Consider the following 17,645-nt stretch of genomic DNA (forward strand, 5'->3'; position numbering starts at 1 on the left):
CCAAACTGAATATATTTAAACAGGAGTTGGTTTAATTGAGTCAAGGAAGTGAAAGACTTTTACAATAAAAACTACAAATATTGATAAAATAACTTTAAAAAACCCAAGTAAATGAAAGGAAATACTATGTTTATGATTGGAAAATGTAACATTGTTATGATGGCAAGACTTTTCAAACTGATCTACAGATTCGATACACTCTGTATCAAAATCCCAATGGCCTTTTTTTGAAGAATGGAAAAACTTATCTTAAAATTCCTATGGAATTGCAAGGGGCCCTGAATAGCCAAAACATGATGAAAAATAATAATAGTTAGATGACTCACAATACACTGTTGTTTCAAAAGTTTTACAAATATATAATAATCAAAATGGTATGGTACTGCTGTAAAGATACAAACACAGATGAATGGAATAAAATTGAAAGTCCAGAAATAAACTCAGACACCTATGGTCAATTGATTTTCAACAAGAATGCTGAGACCATCCAATGGGGAGAGAACAAATGGATATCTTATCTCAAATCACATATAAAAATTAACTCAAAAAGGATCAACAACCTAAATATAAAAGCCTGAAGTATAAAACTCTCAGAACAAATCAAAGGCAAATTATTGAGACCTTGTATTTGGCAATAGTTCCTTAAATATGACATCAAGAACTGAAGTAACAGAAACAAAAGTTGGTAAGTTGCACACCACCAAATTTTTTTAAAACCTGTCTGTTAAAGAACACTATCATGAGATTGAAAAGAAAACCCACAAAATGAGATAAAATATTTGCAAATCTTGTAACTGAGAAGGTCTAGTATTTAGAACTTTAAAAGAAATATTACAATTCAATAACAAAGAAGACAAAATTATCAATTAAAAATGGGAAAAAGACTTGAACAGAGAGTTGCTGAAGGAAGACGTACAAATGGCCAACAATCACATAGAAAGATGCTCAATATCATTAGTCTCTAGGGAAATGGAAATCAAAACCACAATGACACCTACTAGGAAGGACAACACAAAACATAATTTAAAATATCAAGCATTGGCAAGTGTGATGGTTTGAGTGTGTTCCCCAGAATTATGTGTTGGACTTTCTGCCGCAGTGTGGCAGTGTTGGGGAAGTGGTGCCTTTAAGAGATGATTAGGTCATTTAAAGGAATTAATGCTGCTCTTGGGGAACTGGGCTATTTCTTGCAGAAGTGAGTGACTTCTCATTATGTTGGGACTGGATTAGTTACTGCAAGATTGAGTTGTTATAAAGTGAGGCCATTTCTTCTTTTTTGCCTTTTTTGCATATGCCTGCTTTCCCCTATGTTTTTCTGCCATAATACTACCCTCATCAGATGCAGCCACCTGATCTTGGACTTTCCAGCTCTAGAAAGATGAGCTAAATATCTTTCCTTTTCGAATTACTCAGTCACAGGTTTCTGTTATAGCAACAGAAAAGGGACTAAGACAACAAGGATGAAGATAAATTGGAAGGCTTATGGATTGCTTTTTAGAATGTAATGTGATGCAACACTGTGTAACACAGTTTGTTGGCTTGTCAATAAACTAAGCAGAGTTACTATATGACCAAGCAATTCCGCTCCTTGGCATATACCCTCCAAAACTGAAACCCTGTATTCAAACAAAAATGTGTACATGAATGTTCACAGCAGGTCTATTCATAATACCCTAAAGGAGAAATAGCCTGAATGTTCATCAACAGATGAACAAGCAAACATCATCTGGTATATCCATACAATAAAATAGTTTTCAGCTATAAACAGGACTGAAAAACTAATATATGCTACAACATGGATGAGCTTTGAAAATATTATGCCAAATAAAATAGACACAAAAGGACCAAAATTAGATGACTCCACTTATATAGAATCAACAAGTTTATAAAGATAAAAAGTGGATTAGTGGTTGCCTCAGAAATGGGAGGAAGAAGGAATTAGGACTGACTATTTAATTTGTAAGGCATTCCCCAAATGGAATGCCTTACAACTTTGTTATATCACCATTTGGGGTGATAAAAGTGTTTTGAAACTAGATAGTTATATGGTTGCACAACTTAGTAAATGTATAAAATTCCAATAAATGGTATTCTTTAGTACAGTTACAATGGTAAGTTTTATGTTATGTGCATTTTGCCACAATAAATATACTTTGAGTAAAAAAAAAGAAGAGAACCAAAAACATTTATTGAGCAATCTGCAATCATATAGGAAGATCCCGTTAACCTGATGAGACAGAATTGTGTAAAATTCAGTCCTTGTACTTTCAAGTACATATACCATATGTACTATGTAAACAAAGCACCTAAACAACTACTATACAATATTTTACAGTTGGCTATAGGTGATGATTAAAATGCCATAGAAACACTGAGAAAAGAATATTTGATCCTTCTTGCATGGAGGGAGGTATTGACTTGGGAAAACAATAAAGAGCGTAACTTTGTTATAATAATGAATAATACATGCTATTCCTTCTCTTAGAACGTAGGGGAAGGATAGTCTAGGGAAGGGGAACAAAGAAGAAAACAACAACAAACATGTACACAGGTACATACATGAAGCAAAAATGTATATTCAATCGATTTAATAAAGCTGATTTTGTAATCAAAGCTAATAATTTTTTAAATGTTAAGTTATTTAATGTTCTTCACAGCTCAAATAAAGAAGCACAATTATCATTGCTTTTATTTTATAAAAGTTGAAACTATGGATGAAAAGAGAATAGTATTTTTCTCCAAATCAGAAAGCTGGTAAGTGATGAAGCTGCAACTAACCAAGTCCAGAAAAATGTCAGAGTCTGTTCTTTTAGCCATTATTCTCATTGTGTTTTGAAGCAGTTAGAATTAAGGATTGCGACACAAGCAAGGACTGGATGAGGAAGGCCTTTCATAATATGCTGTTATTTGGATTTTATTTTCTAGGAAATGAAAGCGATTGCACAGTTTTATGCATGCGAGTAATTGCATCTGAAGTGAGAAGTATTATTCTGGCAACGATGTGGAGAAGATGAACTAATATATACTCAGAAGTTTTACACTGATCACCTGCCTGGGATGCCTTGGAGTTGTGAGAAGTAACAAAAGAGAAATGCAAATGAAGGAAAGGGAATTAATATCTGAACAGACATGTTGTCCTTGCACTTTTTATTCAGCATGTTATTAATTCCAGTACCGATGCAGAGGGTTTAAGATTACATTTTCCATTTTATCACAAAGAACCAAAGGCTTAGAGATTTTAAACGACCTGTGTATGTCACATAGCTGGAAGGTCGTGGATTTGGGACCAAATCTGTGTCCTTTTACAACAAAAGTTTATTTCATTATTGTCTCAGTATGTCTGGGCTGCTTTAACAAAGAGAAATTTATTACTCACAGTTCCAGAATCTGACAAGTCCCAGATCAAGGCACCAGTGTCTGATGAGGGCCTGTTCCTCATAGATTGCACCTTCTATGTGTCCCCATAAAGCAGAAAGAAGAAAACAGGGTCCCTCAAGCCTTTTTCTTAAGGATACTAATTCCATTCATGAGGACAGAGACCTTATGAGCTACACACCTCCTAAAAACCCTACCTTTTAATATCACCACAGTGGGAATTAGTTTCAGCATGAATTTCAGAAAAGCACAAACATTTAAACCATTGCAACTACGTCATGACATCTAAACAATTTTCTAATTTTAAAAAAGGTGCTAAACCTTGCAAAACTAGTGAGAAGAATGCAAAAACGCTGCATGTGTGTGTTTAACAAACTTGAACGAGTATTCCATTATAGAAATACCCTCCAGGTTGACAGCAATAAGAACTTTCTTCTATTGCTCTCTTTTGACTTGATTTAGTCCAGTTGGCTTTATCATTTTAATGTCTCTGCTGCTGTAACTGTGAAGTGGTTGCTCTGTTTTCACACTTATCCATGCAAGCTTTTCCTGGTCTTTTTAGCTCACGTGAAAAATCATTCATTTCCTTTTCTACTAAACCACCAACTAAAATATATTCTATTTATTAAAAAAATTTATCATCATAAGAAAAAAATGAATTTGAGTCATCGATAAGTGCATACTTACTATTTCCATCCTTTAGCCAGATGAAAAAGGAAAATTAATGTTTACCACTCTCAAGTTAGTGACTAATACAGGTTGAAGACAAACAGGCATACAATAAAAAACACCATATTCCAAAAGGGAAGTTAGCAAATGGAATATCTCATATATATATATATATATATATATATATATATATATATATATATATATTCACACATACATATGTATTTAAATAACATATTCATTTACCATTTTAAGGGTAAGAATATTAAGTAGGAAATAATACATTTTGACCAGAAAAAGAAAAACATGATGAATACTTAAAACTCATAATGAAGCATCTCTACAGATTCCTGGGTTAACCTCCAGGTATCCTGACTTGGTAGGTTTAGGATTATACCTGGGGATCTGCATCTTTCGTAAGCTCCTAAGTGATTCTCGTTCACCAAATATCTTGAAAACCACTGACCTACTTAGCGTAATAACCTGAGAAACAGAACATTTGGAGTGCTTCTTAATGTGATCTATCTCTTCTTAGATCACTGCCATTCAGATGTCTAGTTCTGATTGTTTGAAAATGGTGCTAATATGCACTTAGGTACAGATATAATGCTCATGAAAATGAACAAGTACTTGAGGGTATTTGAAGAATATAATCTTGGGGCTTACAGAAAGATGGAAAGGTAAATAGGTTGCAGTATCACAAGTGAAATCAGCTGTAGATAATAGTGTTCTCCACTGTGGATAATAGCAGAAAATAGACTTGAAAAGAATCAAAGAAAATAGAGATGGAATACATATTCATTTTAAAATGTAGCTGGATGCTTTATTCAACATTAGCATTATTTTCTTAATCTTTCAAAAGGTAAAAAAGAGCTTGAGTGAAAAAATATTTTAGGCTGATTTTATATAAAATTCATTGAAATAGGATTTGGAAGATACAGGTTAGAATCTCAAATAAACAATGAATTTATCCTATTGCTTGTAGTCCATAGATCCTCTTCATTGATCATGCATTTGCTGGGTTTATATGTAACATATTCTTCACCACTTCAAGCTGTCTAATATCCATGGATGGGTTTACATCCTCATGAGTCCTTTCCCTTCTTGGGTACTTTTGCAGAAGATACAGTTTGAGGCTACTAAGGAATCATACTCTTGCAAAGGCCTCAATAAAGCCTGCACAGAATAATTAATCTTAGTAGTGGGCTGTCATTAAAGAGGCTAATTCTGACATAGGAAAGAGATCTGAGGAGCTACTCAAGAGATGAAAGCAAAACTGGGAGAATTATAGAAACATTTTTCTGGGAAGGGTTTTGATGTTGTTGTCTCTTGAATATCTTTTAGCTCAAGAACAATTTTTCATGAATTATGTACGTTCTAAAAAGAAAATTATGATTGCTTAGGTTAAGGTAACATATGTACATTGATATCGCTTGTGAAATTTATTACACTAAAAATATATAGGATGAACTGAATTCTCTGTGAGGCCTATAAGCCATGATAGGTTGAGATAACACTGGAACCAATATTTTCTTTTTAAAAAAATTTATTATACCTTAAATTCTGGGATACGTGTGCAGAACATGCAGGTTTGTTACATAGGTATACATGTGACATGGGGGTTTGCTGCAGCCATCAACTGGTCATCTAGGTTTTAAACCCCACATGCATTAGGTATTTGTCCCCACATTAAGTATTTGTCCCCCACCCCTGACAGGCCCCCGTGTGTGATGTTCCCCTCCTTGCGTCCATATGTTCTCATTGTTCAACTCCCACTTATGAGTGAGAACATGAGGTGTTTGGTTTTCTGTTCCTGTGTTAGTTTGCTGAGAATGATGGTTTCCAGCTACATCTGTGTCCCTGCAAAGGACATAAACTCATTCTTTTTTATGGCTGCATAGTATTCCATGGTGTATATGTGCCACATTTTCTTTATGCAGTCTATCATTGATGGGCATTTGGGTTGCTGCCAAGTATTTGCTATTGTGAATAGTGCGAATAGTGCTGCAGTAAACATACATGTGCATGTGTCTTTATACTAGAATAATTTATAATCCTCTGGGTATATATCCAGTAATGGGATTGCTGGGTCAAATGGTATTTCTAGTTCTAGATCCTTGAGGAATCACCATACTGTCTTCCACAATGGTTGAACTAATTTTCACTCCCACCAACAGTGTAAAAGCACTCCTATTTCTCCACATCCTCTCCAGCATCTGTTGTTTCTTCACTATTTAGTGATTGCCATTCTAACTGGTGTCAGATGTTATCTCATTGTGGTTTTGATTAGCATTTCTCTAATGACCAGTGACGATGAGCTTTTTTTCATATATTTGTTGGCCACATAAATGTCTTCTTTTGAGGAGTGTCTGTTCATATCCTTTGCCCACTTTTTGATGGGGTTTGTTTTTGTTTTTGTTTTGTTTTTGTAAATTTGTTTAATTTCCTTGTAAATTCTGGATGTTAGACCTTTTTCATATGGATAGATTGCAAAAATTTTCTCCGATTCTGTAGGTTGCCTGTTCACTCTGATGATAGTTTCTTTTGCTGTGCAGAAGCTCTTTAGTTTAATTAGGTCCCATCTGTCAATTTTGGCTTTTCTTGCAATTGCTTTTGGTGTTTTAGTCATGAAGGCTTTGCCCATCCTACGTCCTGAATGGCATTGCCTAAGTTTTCTTTTAAGGTTTTTATGGTTTTAATGTTACATTTAAGTCTTTAATCCATCTTGAGTTAATTTTTGTATAAGGTGTGAAGAAGCGGTCCAGTTTCAGTTTTCTGCATATGGCTACCCACTTTTCCCAGCACCATTTATTAAATAAGGAATCCTTTCCCCATTGCTTGTTTTTGTCAGATTTGTTGAAGATCACATGGTTGTAGATGTGTGGCATTATTTCTGAGGCCTCTGTTCTGTTTCATTGGTCTGCATATCTATTTTGGTATGAATACCATGCTGTTTTGGTGACTGTAGCTTTGTAATATAGTTTGAAGTCAGGTAGCATGATGCCTCCAGCTTTGTTCTTTTTGCTTAGGATAGTCTTGGCTATACAGGCTCTTTCTGGCTCCATATGACATTTAAAGTAGTTTTTTCTAGTTCTGTGAAGAAAGTCAATGGTATCTTGATGGGAATAGCATTGAAACTATAAATTACTTTGGGCAGTATGGCCATTTTCACAATAGTGATTCTTCCTATTTTCATGCACGTCCATGTGAAGAGAACACCAAACAGGCTTTGTGTGAGCAATAAAGCTGTTTATTTCACCTGGGTGCAGGTGGGCTGAGTCCAAAAAGAGAGTCAGCAAAGGGAGATAAGGGTGGGGCCGTTTTATAGGATTTGGGTAGGTAAAGGAAAATTACAGTCAAAGGGGGTTTGTTCTCTGGCAGGCAGGAGTGGGGGTCGCAAGGTGCTCAGTGGGGGTGCTTTTTGAGCCAGGATGAGCCAGGAAAAGGACTTTCACAAGGTAATGTCATCACTTAAGGCAAGGACCGGCCATTTACGCTTCTTTTGTGGTGGAATGTCATCAGTTAAGGTGGGGCAGGGCATATTCACTTCTTTTGTGATTCTTCAGTTACTTCAGGCCATCTGGGCATATACATGCAAGTCACAGGGGATGCGATGGCTTGGCTTGGGCTCAGAGGCCTGACATTCCTGCCTTCTTATGTTAATAAAAAAAAAAAACAAAATACTGTTGAAGTGTTAGGGCAGCGAAAATTTTTGGGGGGTGATATGGAGAGATAATGGGCGATGTTTCTCAGGGCTGCTTCAAGCGGGATTAGGGGCGGTGTGGGAACCTAGAGTGGGAGAGATTAAGCTGAAAGGAGGTCTTGTGGTAAGGGGTGATATTGTGGAGATGTTAGAAGGAACATTTGTAATTTAGAATTATTGGTGATGGCCTGGATACAGTTCTGTATGAATTGAAAAACTAAATGGAATAAGAGAAGGAGAAAAACAGGTATGAAAAGTCTAAGAATTGGGATGACTCAGGACATCTGATTAGAGAGTAACTAAGGAGATTCAGCATAGTCCTGCCAGCAAAGATTATTTCTTTACTTCAAGAGTTAAGAGTGGCAGTTTGGGGATAGCACCAGGAGATATCAGCTGTGATGGCTTGGAGAAACAGTGTAAACCGGCAGTGTAAACAAGAGCAGGGCATGTGTGAGTAGTTGAGAACGGTGAATAGGAGTATGACTAGACAGAAGACAGTAGGGATGACAAGTTTTTTGGGGGCACAGTCTAAGTTGGTCTGGTGTCTGGAATGAGACTGGGGCCTAATACAAAGGAGCGTCTATACAGGAGCTCAAATGGGCTGTACCTTGTAGCATTCTGAGGACAGGTCTGACTTCTGAGAAGGGAAAGTGGTAAAAGTATTGTCTATTCCTTTTTAAGTTGGTGGCTGAGCTTGGTGAGGTGTGTTTTTAAAAGCCCTTTAGTCTGTTCTACTTTTCCTGAAGACTGAGGACTGTAAGGGATATAAAAGTTTCCCTGAATACTAAGAGCCTGAAAAACTGCTTGGCTGATTTGACTAATAAAGGCTGGTCTGTTATCAGACTGTACAGAGGTGGGAAGACTAAATTGAGGAATTATGTCTGACAGAAGGGAAGAAATGACTGCTCTGGCCTTCTCAGACCCTGTAGGAAAGGCCTCTACCTATCTAGTGAAAGTGTCCACTTAGACTAAGTGGTATTTTAGTTTTTGTGACTAGGGGCATGTTGAGTAAAGCTAATTTGCCAGTCCTGGGTGGGGGCAAATCCTCGAGCTTGATGTGTAGGGAAGGGAGGGGGCCTGAATAATCCCTGAGGAGTAGTAGAATAGCAGATGGAACACTGAGAAGTTATTTCCTTGAGGATAGAGTTCCACGATGGAAAGGAAATGAGAGGTTCTAATAGGCAGGCTAGTGGCTTGTACTATAGCATAGCCTACCTTTGCTGGTGTGTGGCGATTAGGCCTGGTGGAACTGCCATCAATAAATCAAGCATGATCAGGGTGAGGAACAGGAAAGAAGGAAATATGGGGAAATGGGGTGAATGTCAGGTGGATCAGAGAGATACAGTCATGGGGGTCAGGTGTGGTATCAGGAATAATGTGGGAGGCTGGATTGAAGTCCCGGCCAGGAACAATGGTAATTGTGGGAGACTCAACAAAGAGTGAGTACAGCTGAAGGAGCCGGGGAGCAGAAAGCATATGCATCAGGTATGAGGAAGAAAATAGATTTTGGAAGTTATGAGAAATGTAGAGAGTAAGTTGAGCATAGTTTGTGATTTTGAGGGCCTCTAAAAGTATTAGGGCGGCAGCAGCTGCTGCACGGAGACATGATGGCCAGGCTAAAACAGTAAAGTCAAGTTGTTTGGACAGAAAGGCTACGGGGTGTGGTCCTGGCTCTTGTGTAAGAATTCTGACTGCACTAACCATGCCTAGGAAGGAAAGGAGTTGTTGTTTTGTAAGGGATTGAGGTTTGAGAGATTAATCGGACACAATCAGCAGGGAGAGCACGTGTGTTTTTATGAGAATTATGCTGAGATAGGTAACAGATAAGGAAGAAATTTAGGCTTGATTGAAGTAATGGGGGCTGTCGGTGAAGCCTTGCAGCAGTACAGCCCAGGTAATTTGCTGAGCCTGATGGGTGTCAGGGTCAGTCCAAGTGAAAGCGAAGAGAGGCTGGGATGATGGGTGCAAATGAATAGTAAAGAAAGCATGTTTGAGATCCAGAACAGAATAATGGATTGTGGAGGGAGGTATTGAGGATAGCAGAGTATATGGGTTTGGCACCATGGGGTGGACAGGCAAAACAATTTGGTTGATAAGGCATAGATCCTGGACTAACTTGTAAGGCTTTTCTGGTTTTAGGACAGGTAAAATGCGGGAATTGTAAGGAGAGTTTATAGGCTTTAAAAGGCCATGCTGTAGCAGGTAAGTGATAGCAGGCTTTAATCCTTTCAAAGCATGCTGTGGGATGGGATATTGGCATTGAACGGGGTAAGGGGGGTTAGGTTTTAATGAGATGGTAAGGGGGATATGATCGGTCACCAAGGAGAGAGTAGAGGTATCTTATAGTTGTGGGTTAAGGTGGGGGAATACAAGAGGAGGACACAAAGGAGACTTTGGATTGGGAAGAAGGGCAGCAGTAAGATGTAGCTGTAATCCAGGAATAGTCAGGGAAGCAGATAATTTAGTTAAAGTGTCTTGGCCTAATAAGGGAACTGGGCAGGTGGGGATAACTAAAAGGAGTGCTTAAAAGAGTATTGTCTAACTTGGCAGCAATGAGATGCAGCTGTAGTCCAGGAAGAGTCAGGAAAGCAGATAATTTGGTTAAAATATCTTGGCCTAATAAGGGAACTGGGCAGGTGGGGATAACTAAAAAAGAGTGTATAAAAGAGTATTGTCTAAGTTGGCACCAGAGTTGGGGAGTTTTAAGAGGTTTAGAAGCCTGGCTGTCAATACCTACAACAGTTATGGAGGCAAGGGAAACAGGCCCTTGAAAAGAAGGTAATGTGGAGTGGGTAGCCTCTGTATTGATTAAGAAAGGGACAGACTTACCCTCCACTGTGAGAGTTACCTAAAGCTCGGCATCCGTGATGGTCTACGGGGCTTCTGAGGCGATTGGGCAGTGTCAGTCTTCAGCTACTAAGCCGAGAAGGAGTCAGAGAGCCTTGGGCCAGAGTTCCAGGGGCTCTGGGAGTGGCTGCCAGGTGAGTTGAATAGTCCGATTTCCAGTGGGGTCCCGCAGAGATGGGACATGGCTTAGGAGGAATCCTGGGCTGCAGGCATTCCTTGACCTGGTGGTCAGATTTCTGGCACTTGTAGCAAGCTCCTGGGGGAGGAGGTTCTGGAGGAAGCCTGGCTGCTGCAGTTCAGGCGTTTGGAAGTTCTTGTGTGCCGGAGATGTGGCTGGGGTTTGTCTCACAGTGGAGGCAAGGAATTGCAACTTTTTTCTATTATTGTACACCTTGACGGCGAGGTTAATTAAATCCTGTTGTGGGGTTTGAGGGCCGGAATTTAATTTTTGGAGTTTTATTTAATGTTGGGAGCAGATTGGGTAATAAAATGTATTTTGAGAATAAGACGACCTTTTAACCTTTTAGGGTCTAGGGCTGTAAAGTGTCTCAGGGTTGTTACCAAACGAGTCATGAACTGGGCTGGATTTTTATATTTGATGAAAAAGAGCCTAAACGCTATCTGATTTGGGATAGAGAAAAAGGGGCATTAAGCTTGACTATGCCTTTGGCTCCAGCTGCCTTTTTAAGAGTAAATTGCTGGGCAGGTGGGGGAGGGCTAGTCACGGAATGAAACTGTAAGCCAGACCAGGTGTGAGGAGGGGAGGCGACAAAAAGATTACAGGGTGGAGGAGCAGAGGCTGAGGAAGAATTGGGACCTAGCTCAGCCTGGTGAGGAGGGGAGAGGTCAGATGGGTCCATAGAAAAGGAAGATTAGGAAGACTCAGTGACACTTGGGGTTGGGACTGAGGGGACAGGTGGGAGGGAAAGAAGGAAGATTTGGGATGAGTTGCATTGGGAACAGAGACTAGAGAGGGACTGATGTGTAAAAGAATGCCTGGACGTCAGGCACCTCAGACCATTTGCTCATTTTACGACAAGAATTCTTTAGATCTTGTAGGATGGAAAAATTGAAAGTGCCATTTTCCAGCTATTTGGAACTACTGTCAAGTTTGTGTTGGGGTCAAGCAGCATTGCAGAAGAAAATAAGACACTTAGATTTTAGGTCAGGTGAGAGTTGAAGAGGTTTTAAGTTCTTAAGAACACAGGCTAAGGGAGAAGGAGGAGGAATGGAAGGTGGAAGCTTGCCCATAGTGAAGGAGGCAAGCCCAGAGAAAAGAGAGAGTAGAGACATGGAGGGAAGGGGTTCAGGGGTTCTTACCTTCCAGAAAAGCGGGAAAGGGGTTGGGGCACAGAAATAAGGGGTTGGGGCACAGAGATAAGAGGTCGGGGCATGGAAATAAGGGATTGGGGCACAGAGATAAGAGATCGTGGCACGGAAATAAGGGATTAGGGCACAGAGATAAGAGGTCAGGGCCCAGAAATAAGGGATTGGGGCACAGAGATATGAGGTTGGGGTACTTGCCCCTCCTCTAGAAAAGCGGGACTTGCCGCTCAGGGTGAAGGAGAAGGGGTTGGGGGTTTCTTGCCCCCCAGAAAGGTGGAGAAGGGGTAGAGACATGGAAAGAAGGGGTTGGGGTACTTTCCCCTTCCCCAGAAAAGTGGGACTTGCCGCTAAAGGTGTAGGACCAAGGCAGGCATCCCTGCGTGGTCTGACACCTCTGAAACCTGGATGAATAATCAGAGAGGTGTCCCTGCAATGATTAAACACCAAGGGAAGGCTGCCTTCCCTAGTCCATGACTGGCGCCGGAGTTTTGGGTCCACGGATAAAACGTGTCTCCTTTGTCTCTACCAGAAAATGAAAGGAATTGGAATTAAGAGAAGGGAGAGATTGAAGAGTGGAAAGGAGAAAATGGTTGAGGGATAGTGAGAGAGGTTGGAGAAAAGAGTAAGAAGAGGCCACTTACCCAATTTAAAATTGGTGAGATGTTCCTTGGGCTGGTCAGTCTGAGGACCTGAGGTCATAGTGGATCTTTCTCACAGAGCAAAGAACAGGAGGACAGGGGATTGATCTCCCAAGGGAGGTCCCCTGATCCGAGTCACAGCACCAAATTTCATGCTCATCCCTGTGAAGAGACCACCAAACAGGCTTTGTGTGAGCAATAAAGCTGTTTATTTCACCTGGGTGCAGGTGGGCTGAGTCTGAAAAGAGAGTCAGCAAAGGGAGATAAGGGTGGGGCCATTTTATAAGATTTGGGTAGGTAAAGGAAAATTACAGTCAAAGGGGGTTTGTTCTCTGGCAGGCAGGAGTGGGGGTCGCAAGGTGCTCAGTGGGGAAGCTTTTTGAGCCAGGATGAGCCAGGAAAAGGACTTTCACAAAGTAATGTCATCACTTAAGGCAAGGACCAGCCATTTACACTTCTTTTGTGGTGGAATGTCATCAGTTAAGGTGGGGCAGGGCATATTCACTTCTTTTGTGATTCTTCAGTTACTTCAGGCCATCTGGGTGTATACATGCAAGTCACAGGGGATGGGATGGCTTGGCTTGGGCTCAGAGGCCTGACACCTATCTATGAGCATGGAATGTTTTTCCATTTGTTTGTGTCCTCTCTTATTTCACTGAGCAGTGGTTTGTAGTTCTCCTTGAAGAGGTCCTTCACAACCCTTGTAAGTTGGATTCCTAGGTATTTTATTCTCTTTGTAGCAGTTGTGAATGGGAGTTCACTCATGATTTGGCTCTCTGTCTATTATTGGTATACAGAAATGCTTGTGATTTTTGCATGTTGATTTTTGTATCCTGAGATTTTGCTGAAGTTGCTTATCAGCTTAAGCAGTATTGGGGCTGAGACCATGGGGTTTTCTAAACATACAATCATGTCATCTGCAGAGAGACAATTTGCCTTCCTCTCTTTCTCTCTGAATACCCTTTATCTCTTCCTCTTGACTGATTGCCATGGCCAGAACTTCCAATACTATGCTGAATAGAAGTGGTGAGAGAGGGTATACTTGTCTTGTGCTGGTTTTCAAAGGGAATGCTTCCAGGTTTTGCCCATTCACTATGATATTGGCTATGGGTTTGTCATAAATAGCTCTTATTATTTTGAGATATGTCCATCAGTACCTAGTTTATTGACTGTAGCATGAAGGGGTGTTGAATTTATTAAAGGCCTTTTCTGCATCTATTGAGATAATCATGTGGTTTTTGCCATTGGGAACCAATATTTTCTAAGGATTCTCCAGACCTAATGTTTGAGAATCTGTGATTCTAGAATTTGGTGATATGATAAATGCCTGAAGTGTTGCTTTTTATATTATTGCAACAATTATCGTGCTATTTATTTTGGCACAGAGAATTCTCAAAATGGTTTCATAGGTGGAGTGTAGGTAAACTGTTTTGTAAAATTACACAATTTGAAATATCAAAATTTGTTGTTGGACTGTTTTAGCTCAAGATGTAGAAAAGTGGAAAGAGTAGCACCCCTACTCTTCCAACAACAAAAACCTAGAAAAAGTGCATATGAATGACTTTTATGGAATTCACTGGAGAGCTAAGGTCACGGGGAAAGCAACTGACCCAAAATGTGGAGAGAGACAATTGGTGCACTTAGAAACAAGTCTTAAGGCAGACACTGTCAGACAACACACAGTCCAGTAAGAAGACTCGGCTAAAATTTTTAATAAATTGTTCAAGGCAACAGTGTGGGCTACTAAAGGAGGATGGAGCTCCTGAGGACCAGTCTTCAGGGTGTTTTCTCCCATTTGCAGCCTTTTCTTGCATAAACCCTTGAAGGCATGCATGCAGAAGATTAGGGTAAATTTAAGAAAGCTTCCATGTTGCTGGCTGGGGAAAGGTAATAGTAAGCAAGGACAAAATTCCTCCCAGATGGTACTTTGTCACCTCTCTGAAACAACAAAAGCTTTAATCTTCAGGGAAAAAGTAGTAAATACTGACATCTTAGAGACTTTTGAAAACCCATTGAAGTTTCAAGAGGGAAATAGGAGGGAAGAGCTGCACCTCAGGGGGTAGAGCATAAATACATGCCTGCCCTAGCCCTGGTGCTGATGAACAGGCAGGAATATTTATGAATGTCACAATTTCAGAGCCGGGTTCACAAGATCTGCCTAAGATTTGGACATAGTAAGAGCATTGCAGAAAAGTGCCTCCTTTAGTCCAACCAATGCTGTAACAACGCTTTGAGTAGAAATTGCTGTGGGAGCCAGCTAGGAGAGTGCCCAGAAAGCAGATGCTTCCTGGACCAGTGTGGAGGGAAGACACAAGCCCAGGCAGAGATATAGTATATCCAGAATTCTGAGGAAAACTAGCCCACACTCTAGTATGGGCATCAGTGAAACTGAAATGGGAAAACAATAGAAAAAAAAAATGAGTAACTTCAGAAGCTGCTTCCTAGAAAAGATCAATAATGTTGATGAACTTCTACTCAGACTGACTAAAGAAAAACAGATCAACTAGAAAATGTTACTATCAGCAATTAAAGAAAGGACATTATTAGTGAGCACATGGACGTGAAAAGGACAATAAGGAAATGCTACAAATATACAGTGAAAAATCTGACATCTATTTCTATTGAGATTAATTTGACCAGTTCTTTCAATGACATAAACTATTGTCACATACTTAAGAGAAAATATATAGCATGAATTCTCCTACATCAATTAACAAAATTTATTTTTTTTGCATATACCATTGAAAAGAAAACTATAGACCTAATTGGTTTTCTTAGTAAATTCTAGTAAATATTTAATTTTAAAAAATGCCAGTTTTATACAACCACATCAAGGAAATAGTTCAAGAAGGAACACATCAAACTTTTTTATGAGACCAGTATTACCATAATTTGAAAACCAGATAAAGATAATGCAAGAAAATGCAATTGCAGACTAATAATCCTTATTAAGATATTTCAAATATCCTCAACAAAATATTAGCAAATTCATTTAGTAATATATACAAATAGTAGTACATTAAGACCAAGTGGGGTTGTACCTGGAAAGGAATTCAAGGCTACCTCAACATCTGAAAGTCAATCAATATAATTCATCATGTAAACAGACTAAATAAAAACAGAATTGTATCAATAGGTACGAATAAAACATATGACAAAATTCATATCATTCATGTTAAAAATTCTCAGCAAGAGGATTCTGGAAGGATGATGGAGTGGGAAGCACCAAAAATCTGTAAGAAAAATTAATTGGCTATCAAAAAACTTCCTGAAAAAGAGAAGTTCTGGACCTAATGATGTCACTGGTGAATCATGTCAGATATTTAAAGGAGAACTACACCAACTCTTCTCAAAATTTTCCAAAAAGTTGAAGATGAGAGAACACTTTCTAAATAATTCTAAGGCCACCAATATCCTGATACTAAAACCAGAAAATGACACTACAAGAAAAGAAAACTACAGACCAATATCTTTATGAAAACAAATGCAAAAATCCACAACAAAATACTAACAAACTGAATTTGGCGCCATATTAAAAGAATTAAACACCATTACAAAATGAGACTTATTTGTGAAATGCAAAGATGTTGCAACATATGAAAATTGAACAATGTAATGCACCACATTAATAGAATAAAGGGGAAACTAACACATGATTATCTCAATTGATATAGAAAAAATATCTGTCAAAATTCAACCTTCTTTCATAATGAAAACACTCAATAAAAAAAAGAAGGAAACTAGCTTAACATAATAAAAGTCATATATAAAAAATCCACAGTAAACATCACGCTCAATGGCAAAAAACTGAACATTTTTTTTTCTCTAACATCAGGGACAAGGCAAAGATGCCCATTTTCAGCACTTCTATTCTACATAGTACTGGAAGTTTTATCCAGGTAAATTAGGCACTAAACCTAAATAAAAGGGAAAAAGTAAAATTATCTTTTTTGCAGATAACATGGTATTATAGATAGAAAACCCTAAATATTTCACGAAAAAATGTTAGAACTAACAAATTAATTCAGTGAAGTGTTATGATACAAAGTCAACACACAAAAATCATTTGCATTTTTATGCACTAACAATGAATAAAGTGAAAAGAAAATTACAAACATGATTCCATTACAGTAGCATCAAAAAGAATAAAATAACTAGGAATTAAGGATATGAATGTTTTGTACAATGAAAACTGTAAAACATTGCTGAAAAAAATTAAACACATGAAGAAATGGAAAAATACATCCCATGTTAATGAACTAGAAAACTTAGTATTGCTAAGATGTCAATAATACCCAAAGTATCTATGCAACCTTTATCAAAATCTCAATGATTTTTCCCCATGCAAATAGAAAAATTTACCCTAAAATTCATATGGAATCTTAAAAGACCCAGAATCACCAAAACAATATTGAGAACAAAGAACAAAACTGGTGGTTTCACAATTTCTGATTTCAAAATATGTTACAATGCTATAATACTTAAAACAACATGATACTAGAATTTGAAAAGAGAGGCAGAGCAAGATGGTCTAATGGAAGCCTCTAGCAGTTGTTCTCCTCACGGGAGCACCAAATTGAGCAACTATTCACATAAAAAACATCTTCAAAGAAAACAAAACCGCATGTGCAATCACAATACCTGGTTTTAACATTATATCAAGGAAACAGTCACTGAAGAGGGTAGGAAAGGCAGTTTCAATTTGCCTACACCACCTCTGTCCCATAATCTGGTAGCAGCAGCGTGACACACAGAAAGAATCTGAGAACTAGGGGAGAGAAAACACAGTGATTGTGGGACTTGCATTGGAACTCAGTCACATTGAGTCCATTCTGTCACAATGGAAAGCAACATGGGGCAGAATTAAGCTGACACCCATAGGGGGAACATTTAGACCAGCCCTAGCCAGAGGTGAATTGTATATCCTAGTGATGGGAACCTGAGTTCCAGCAAGGCCTACCACCACAGTCTAAAGTGTTCTAAACTTGAAACTGAATAAACTTGTCTAGGCCACAAGGACTGAAATTTCTTGGCAAGTGCTAGTGCTGTGCTAGGCTTGGAACCAGTGGACTTGGAGTGCATGTGAC

This window comes from Pongo abelii, chromosome 12 (assembly GCF_028885655.2).
Source record: "Pongo abelii isolate AG06213 chromosome 12, NHGRI_mPonAbe1-v2.0_pri, whole genome shotgun sequence".
NCBI lineage: Eukaryota > Metazoa > Chordata > Mammalia > Primates > Hominidae > Pongo > Pongo abelii.